This window comes from Pholcus phalangioides, unplaced genomic scaffold (genome assembly GCF_987345545.1).
Source record: "Pholcus phalangioides strain wild (caught in Gottingen) unplaced genomic scaffold, Ppha-v1.0 ptg000007l_1, whole genome shotgun sequence".
Classification (NCBI taxonomy): Eukaryota; Metazoa; Arthropoda; class Arachnida; order Araneae; family Pholcidae; genus Pholcus; species Pholcus phalangioides.
Window position 1 is genome coordinate 52,814,593 of NW_028301600.1, and position 7,646 is coordinate 52,822,238.

Genomic DNA, 7,646 nt, shown 5'->3' on the forward strand with positions numbered 1-7,646 from the left:
CTTTTCCTATGAAGTTAGAAGAGAGATAAACTGGTTCTACAACCAGTAATACAACAAAGATAAAAGTATGATGATGAAGACAAGAGGCTGAAGTAGTTTGATAACAAAGAGAACAATCATAATTAACTAATAATCTAATTTGAAGCAGTCTCACTGGAACTTAAACATTATCCAAACGTATTAATAATCAAGCATCAGCAAAGGAGTTGAAGCTGGATCCAAACAGATATGCTTCCATGTCTCACTGAGATTTTCATCAAGCCCAATGTTGAACCACTGTTGATCATTCGTAACTCAACCTCTCAGCAGTTTCTGGCATGTAAGTCACAAGCATTTACAGGATCTTTGAATTGGGGGTGATCCCCAAGGGTGTGTACAGTGAATAGAGTGTGGTGGTGATTGTTCACCTCCACCCTATACCAATAATACAATATAATAGTGAAAGGGAGGAAAAAACTATAAGGGGAAAACTTTCTTTTTTCATTCAGAATTAAAAAGTTTTCCTCTGCTCATCTTTGCTTATCTTAGGAAGGATTTTGAAAACATCACAATATTAACACTTTGGCTGCAACACGGTTTCATTCCACAGACCACCACTGGCTCACATAATGAGTGCACGATGTGAATGAAAACTTCTAAAAAAAGTAGGGTTGGTTTTGTCATGGGATTCTCAAATTAGAAATCACATAGAAGTCCTTATACAATTCAAATATTTGCCATTAGTTGTTTTTTAACATTGTATTTATATGCTCCTCACACCTTATGTTTGTAAACAATATTCCATTTTGTTGCTGTTCATGCAAAATGTCGTGACAAAATTCTCAATCTTTTTTAATGTCATTTAAAAAAAGTATCTTCACGCATGTTTCCATGTTCTTTAAAAATGTCATATAGGTCAGAAACATGACATTTTACAAAACATAGAAACACATGTAAAGACACTTTTAATGGCATTAAAAAATTTGAGAATTGTGGTATATCTATGACATTTTGCATGAACAGCAACGATTTGACTTATGTATGGTGTTAGAATCTGAAAGTTCTGATTAAAACTGGGATAGATACTTGTAGAAATGTGCACTAAAGGTTCAAAGGAAAAAACACAGGGAAATAGTACATATTCTGCCTTAGAATGCATTTAAAACAATTACGGTCTCTAAACAACTGAGTATATTGTACTGGTCTTTAATTGTAGAGATAAATATAATAGCTCGGCTGTTTGTTCCTAACCCAAAAAGATGAAAATTGCACTCATAAACGTGCCATCCCCCCTTTGTGTGCATGAAAATATAATGACACTCTTGGTCTGGAATCCAAGCATAAAAAAATCATATTAACTGGACTAAGCTTTCTCATTTTCTCAATGTAATTAGAGATAGCCATCCTAGGAAAATTTCTGCTGGGGGAAGAGGTTAAAATATATTTCATTTGATAAAGAGAGGAAAAGGAAACAGCCTAAGGTTTAATATAGTCCTCCAAGCATAAGACAAGACTTGGCTATGTCAAATTAGACGATTCTATTCTTTTTAAGAAGGAGAAGCTAAATGTAAAAGCTCAGTCACTCAATAGTAATTCTTGACGCTCAATCACTTTACCTAAAATAAAATAGAGGCATTTGACGTGACACGGCCAAGTCTCATCTTGTGCTTGAAGGACTTTATTACAGACCCCCCCCCCCCACCACATTCATCAGTGTTTTCAAACACATTTAATCATTAAAGAAGCAATGTCAATGCAATCCATCATAAAGCTACCTAACAGCCATCTGGTCAACAGTCTATAGTTAACCCTTTTCCACAGTTTGTATAAATTTCACTGATACACATTATAAATAGCACAGTGGAAATAACCAAACCCTCTGTAAAAAATGCCATACCTTTTTCCAAGACATTTTTCCGATTTTATGTAGGAGATAGTGCTGCTTCCCCCCCCCCCCCCAATTCTGAGAGCCATAAACCGAGCTGGTAATTAACACATTAACACAAAAGCTGAATCCACCCACTGGCAGTTGGTTGACAAGTTGGGAGGGAAGGAAAAAATGTTAGAGTATGAAAGAAAAATTATCTACATGGACTCATTATTTCAGAAATAAGAGGGTTTTAAGGAGGACACAGATATCTTATAATTGCCACAGAGAAGGTGAGAATCATAGAGCAAGAAGAAACTATGATTCAATGCTTGGAAATGAATGTTTCGAAAGTTTCTTTTTTTTATGCAAAAGAAACTTTCAAAAAAATTGTAATTTATAAAATAAAAGAAACCATGAGGAATTCAAACAAATGAAATGTTGTAGAGTAAAACAGTGGTTCTCAAACTTTTGCCAACCATGGCTACCCTGGTTTTTAATCATTTCCTTCAAAATAGTCTAGAAAAAAAAAAAGAGCTACTTTAATGGATAAAATGAGAACATATCAATATCCCAAGCCTACCACAACATACAATTGAGAACCACTCAAATAAAATAGTGTAAAAGTGTATAGAGGGATAGTTTTGGAATGTATTAGCATATCAAAGATATTGAATCACGAAAAAAAGGCATACACTCTCTTAGGATTGCTGTAAAACTCAAGCACCAATTTAAACTGAATTTTGATTACCATAATAGTGGTTTATATTGCTGTGCAACCTTATTTTTTATCAAAAATAAAAAAAACTACATAAGCTCTCTAATGCTCTTTATAATAATTTACCATCATAGAAAAGGGTTGACACTCCCATTTTATTATATTTCAATCTCTTGAATAATTATGTATGCCAATTTTTTTAATCAACAGTTTATTTATATCATATGTAATGAACAGCTTTTACTATTTTTCTCATAAAACTTCAATAAGTTGTTTTACCAATAACACCACACAATCACTTTTCAATCAATCACAATCGATTCTCACTTGTCTTTTTTTCTGTGTGTGTGTAAAGTAAAAAATATATATATTTTACAATAAGAATTACTACAATAAATTAATATATTACAATATTATACTCTTACATTAAACAAATACATTCAAGTCTCCATACAATGAAATTGAAGAGTTTCATAAAAAAAAAATTAAAAAAATCAGAAATTAGAATACGTTTAATAGAAGTTTACATAGTGAAATTTTGCTACATGATACTTGACAATGATAAATCCCTCCTGCAATAATATTTTTCTCAAATGTTGATTAAAATTACCGTGTCTGGTCGAAGCTGCATAAAGAGTATGCGTTGTCAGTTCTATGGAGAAACCGGTAGCAGAATATGGAATCAGCATCCTCTGTTGAGGAAGGAAAAATTCCTACTGCTAGCATTAGGTAGGAAGCCATTTTTTCATCTTCATCCACCCCATCCTCGGCACTTATTAGCGTTATGACACTAGGTTGGTTAGCTATTGCTTGTAGTTTTTAGGTTAATTATTTATCCTTAAAATTATCATAAAGGTTCTTTTGAAGAGACAAACTAAAATTCCCTGCACAGCTGGTGTTATATTTATTAGATATGTCCAAGTATCCAAAGTTTTGCTTGTATTGATGGTGCGAAATGAATATGAGAGTTCAAGTGTACATAACAAGATTTTGGAAGGACAGTAACAGGCAAGTTGAAAAATTACCTATTTAGTCTTATGTCCTATTTTATATTATTTTCAACGACATGTGCTGAAAGATTTTATTACCCAGAGTTATATAGTTTGTCATACACCCAAAATTTTCTTATTATTGCAGTAGAAACTTGATTGGGTTATCGAGCCCCTGAAAAATTATTTAAGACTAGATATACTATCTTTAGTAGGTGCTCATTATATTAGACTACTGGCAGAAAGCCAAGGTAAAAATTATATATTTGCCACTGATAGCTATTCAATCTGTGTTTTTACTTTTTTCATGATTTTGTCATTTTTAATCCAAGATGGCGGCCATGAAATGCTATTTCAGCCATTCCCGTTGGAATTGGAATCAGAATACTGGTTAGTTCACTGATTTACATTTTCAATTTGATGCACAAGTAGAAATTTTAATAGTAGATAGAGAGAGAGAATTTTTAATCACGATGGGAGTCACACCCATTCAGTTTAAGTTTCTCCTACCACATGCAAGATGGCGCTGCTATCAATTCTGCTGCAATTTTTGCAACATTGAGTGCAAAAGCTTTAACTTTCAAGCGGCTTTGGTCTAATGTTAAACTCGTCTCCATACAAGGATATATGGTTATATCCTTTACTCTGATAAATCTTTTACAACCCTTTTTTTAAAGAGATTTTGAAACTGCTACAATGATATTTTTGGTACCTCACTCAAAATTACCTCCAATATATTTTTGTTCTTCCCAGAGTATCTAATAGCATCAGTGTTTTTCATTACCTGATCACTGAAAGTGTTAATGAAATTATTGGTATTGCTAATTTCCATGTGATATATGCAAAAGTGTAATATGGTGAACCCCTTTACAGGCACAAAACTACCAACTGAATTTTATTAATCAACTAATTGTATTAAACAATACATTTTTTGGTGGCAATAATGCTAATTTAAAAAGAGATGTCAACATCCTAACTTTTGAGTCACATGATAATGCTGCCGCTCAATATAAAAATATCTCTACATTTTTTTATCCATACAGCAGTGGTTCTCAACCTTTTTTGACCCACGGAGCCCTTTCCGGTATGTAATTTCTATGGCGTTAATTATATATGCCTATTTTTATTCATTCATCAAAGTTTCTGACTTAGTGCAGATGGTAGCATGCTTGCGAGGTATGCAAGAGGGCCCAAGTTCAAGTCCCGGCAGAGACGTTATGACTGACTTTTCTTTCCGAGTTCACCTCAGCATAACATCCGGAAAATAACTTTCCTTGATATTTCTGACTTTTTTATTATTCAAAAGTAATTATTTTTTTCAAATTTACTGGGTTTTTTATTTTCCTTGAGCAGCCACGGAGCCCTAGGAGCACCGGTTGAGAACCACTGCCATAGAGTATCATTATATCAAGATTTCACTGCATTTCAAAGCAATTAGAAATCAATAAATGTACAGGGTGTATATAACAAATACCATGTTCAGAGCTATATGCAGCTTCAAGCCTCTTTAACCCATTCGGCTATGCCAGTATTTGGAGAAACGCTTCACTCTCTGGGAAGCAAACAGAGCATTGAGCTTTTTTTTTTTTGTGAAAGATAGATGGTAACCAAACTCAGACACTGCAAATTCAACACAATTGAAAAAAAAATGGTGATACAAACACTAAATCTGGGTTTTCTAGCTTTCTGATAGAAGACAGAAGTTCAAAATACAACTTAAATCATGTACACCCCACATTTATTATACTTAATTTTTTGTTCACTTTAGATTATAAAATAGTAATTACTAAACCTTATAAAATTAATGTATTTTAAGAATATGACTAGAATTTCAGTAAACACGTACTTGTATTCAATTTACTTGATGAAAAAAAAATCATTTGACTTTTTTTAACTGAAATTTGCTGATGATTGATTTCATAAAAATTTTCACATTTAAACAGTGAATTAATGTTATAGTAAGGGACATTCTCTTTGATTTATAAACTGTTTCTAAAAGTTTCAAAGGACTGCAAAATGATTCATTGTGTGAAACAATCAGTGCATTTTCTAGTTTGCCATTGGTAGTGCCAAAGAGATATACCACTATAATAACAAAAGAATGTGTAAAGGAGAATGAATATTTCTAATTTGAAAGAAATAATTAAAATACCACACATGGGAATTAAAATGTACAAATTTAGAAGTTACCTTAGCGAGGCAAACAAAAAGAAATTTCCAAAATTTTAAAGAAACAATTTGTCACAAAGAACATTTTTATAACAAAAATAATTTTTGAAATGAAGTAACAAAAAAAAATGAGCATTTATGCAAAAGAATTATATAAGTTTGTTACATAAAGAACTTTTGTAATACTAAACATCTATATAGTCCTGGAAAACGTATGCTTTACAAAAAAAATATATAGGAAAAAACAAAAGACACTTTAATGCACACAATGCAAAACATTTTCATGCAGACTATATGAGTAAACATATTTTCCTCCTTTATTATACAAGTGCTTGAATATATCTGACTAGAAAATTACATATAATGCTCAAGCACATCTGGTGAAAGGCAATATGCACCAACACAAAATACATTTTGTGTAACGAGACTGCTGTACTTATGATTTTAAAATTGATATATGGGCGATTCACATGAAATTGGCCTAAATTATATCCCCCAGCAGTTTACATTAAGTATATTTGACTCAGAATTATTTTTTCATCATTTTCTATTTATATTCCAGTTTCTGAAAAGTCTGCACTCTGTTTTTAATCTTTTCATTGATTTTTTAAAATTTGCTTGAACAAATATTCATTTTTTAAGGAAATGTCCTCTCCTGACTCTCTCAGCCCATATATTTTTCAAATTTTAAAATATATATAACTTTCTATCTTAAAACAAAAATAGTCTCATTTTCAATAATATATATTTTTAAGACCAGTATACTTTCATATTTCAACTTTTTTATAATTTTAAATATGTTTTACCAATAGTTTATAGCAGTTTCCAAACCTTTTTTGTCCTATCGCCCCCTTCTTCCAAAATGTTTTTCTCCCATCGCCCCCAACCCATAGGATCCTATGTTATAACTGTAGCCTCAACCGCCCCCCCCCCAGAGGGCATTAATACCCATGTTGGGAATCACTGGTTTATAGCCAAATGAAAACTTTCCCCAGATTTTTGTTTTCCCCATTCATGACACTTGGAAAACATTGGTTCAAATCCTATAACTTCAGTTGCTACCTATGAAAGTTTGTGATGAGGTTAATAAATATAGTCATCACTTCAACCTTCTTTTAAATCAATTAGCATTGTAAATTTATTCAGAAAGTAAGTTTATTCAGGAAAAAATGAGATAAGTGTTTATATGTCCTCTCAGCTTTTTTTTTGTGAAAAATATATAATTTAAAATTATTTTCACTTAACCACATGTTTCAGTTCAGAGATATTTCTGAAAAGCATGTTTTCAACATGCTTAGTTGTGCTGCAAAACGTAAAAATGTCTTTCTCTAGGCATTAGGTAACCAGAAGGAAGGTTTGATCATAAGTTAGGGGGATAGAAAGTAAAAAAATTCATATTTCTGGGTTATAGCATCAAGCTGCAGTAATGTTTCATCTAAAGACTTTGCTGTGAGAGTGCATCTCATGCTCTAGCAAAAGACAAATTAGAAATCTGTTGTTCCCCATAAACTTGACAAAAAGGAGTGAGAAACACAAAAGAATTAAAAATGCAATTGACAACAAAATTGTTCAGAGTATAAGTGTTTGTCAGTTTTATTTTTTGTCCAATTTCATGAGAATGACCCATATGTATGTTACTGCCAAAGCCCGAAATCAGCCAGTTCATGAATTGACCCGGCCAATGTCCAAATTTCAGGCATTGGCCAGCCAGTTTGTGAAGTGGCTAGAGATCCATGGCCAAAATCCAAAAAGAAAAGGCATGATTCAGAGTTAGCGCCATTTGGCATATTTTTTCGAGATAATTATGTTCACATTAGTTATGGCAACTTATCATATTGCAGTCACAATATGGTAATCTTTTTTTTTCTTCAATATAGATTAATAATAGTTTTTTAACAAATTGTTTTTTTTTCCTCTGAATTTG